Below are 1,884 nucleotides of genomic sequence, written 5' to 3' on the forward strand. Positions count from 1 at the left end.
TCATCAATACCATTTAGCATTCTTGCTTATCAGTTTGATTGACCTCTATTTCTTGTAAAGTGGTTGTGGCAGGAACAAGGGAATGATTTCTGTGGATACTACATCTGCGAGTCCATCCGCCACACGACCTGTGAGCGGGGCGGGTACTCTAACGAACAATATGAAGTACGTAAATAACAACATTCACATTTTTATTTTATTACCATCATTTGTGTTGAGTTTCATTCATTTATATATATATATATATATATATATATATATATATATTGACCCCCTTCTTCAAATTAGATGTTTCGGAAGCGGGATGAACTCCTAGCACCAGCTCGCATGCGAGCAATTCAAGAGGAATTGGCGGCATTCTTTCTTGACCACGTGATCCCTGAAGACGGAGAATTCTATGTGGACCCTGAGTCCGTATGATTATATTTGTAATAGATAATTATTGTATATATGTAGCCGGTAGTGTTAGATAGATATACGAGAACTTGTTGTTCGACCAATCTCTCGGAGAAGGAGAGGTGGTCGATATCACTTCTCTCTGTATGCATATATATTCATGACGATCTTCTGTTTCCTTCGTTTGCTTACTAGCTAGCTAGCGTGTCTAGTCCTCTCTATACGTATGTATAGTACGTAGCGTCGACCAAGCACGGACATAAGAGAGGACACTTCTCTCTATTAATTATAGCTAGCTAACACAATATATGAAACACCTAAATTAACCCCCCAAAACCCCCAACCCCCCCCCTTTAAAAAAACAAAAACCCCAGCCACAGAAGTGCTGACGCGTGGATGCCTATTGGTCCCGGTTGGTGCCACCAACCGGGACCAAAGGGTCTCCTGACTGGGCTCTGCGCACTGCCCACGTGGAGGGCCTTTAGTCCCGGTTCTGGATTGAACCGGGACTAAAGGGGGGAGGTATTAGTACCGACACTTTAGTCCCGGTTCCGGAACCGGGACTAAAGGCCCTTACGAACCGGGACTATAGGCCCTTTTTCTACCAGTGCTACTTTCTTCAGTCGAGAGCGCTGATTGTTTGAAAGAACCTTATGTGCCTAATGATTTTGCTAATGATGGTTCTAATGCTATGTCTTTGGTAGTTATTATTTGTCTTCTTATCTACTTTTCATTTTCATTTTCTTTTCTATTTTTCTAAATTATTTATTAATTTTTGTTATTGTTTTCTGATTTTTCCCCCCTTATGCAGGGTTGTTCTGGTGATGATGAAGAGTTTGATAAGGCACTTTACAATTTCTATGTGAATAATGTAAGCCATTTTTTCATCTTTCTAGTGATGATGAAGAGTTTGATGTTTTTATTCCATATTTTTTCATATGTTGGTTTGATGATTTTATGTTTTTTTTCTTTCTTTATCAGAAAGTCAAGTAGCTGAAGAGAAAATTATCATCTGCTGGCAGAAGGAATATTATAAGTCTTTTTTTCTCTTCCGTTAATCATTGGGTCATTTGTATGGTACCTACACTGTAAATTTACCCTATATGAACTGTAATCTGAATGCTCTTATTAGTGAGTGATACTTAGTGTGAAATTTGTATGGTAATTACACTGTAAACCTATGATCATTGTGTAATTTTATATGGTAGTTACACTGTAATCCTACTCCTTTCTTGCAGTGTAAATTTACCCATATCTACAGTGTAATTTGAATGCCCTTTTTACGGTGTAAATTTACCCATAGTTACACAATAATTTGACTGATAATTATTGTGTAATTTTGTATGATATAGTTACACTGTAATCCTACACCTTTTTTACAGTGTAAATTTACCCATATCTGCATTGTAATCCGATGCCTTTTTTACTCAGTAATTTGACTGATAATTACTGTGTAGTTTGTATGGTATTTACATTGTAACCCTACAC

At 37.5% G+C, this 1,884-nt stretch overlaps 1 long non-coding RNA gene across 1 annotated transcript; it reads left to right on the forward strand.

The window, feature by feature from the left end:
* Positions 1-1,035: 1,035 nt before the first annotated feature.
* On the forward strand, positions 1,036-1,424 carry LOC125506593. The gene is made up of 3 exons (XR_007282699.1): positions 1,036-1,096; positions 1,208-1,267; positions 1,378-1,424. It is a non-coding gene; the product is annotated as an uncharacterized LOC125506593 (long non-coding RNA).
* Positions 1,425-1,884: the final 460 nt, after the last annotated feature.

This window comes from Triticum urartu, chromosome 5, assembly GCF_003073215.2.
Source record: "Triticum urartu cultivar G1812 chromosome 5, Tu2.1, whole genome shotgun sequence".
NCBI classification, from domain to species: Eukaryota; Viridiplantae; Streptophyta; class Magnoliopsida; order Poales; family Poaceae; genus Triticum; species Triticum urartu.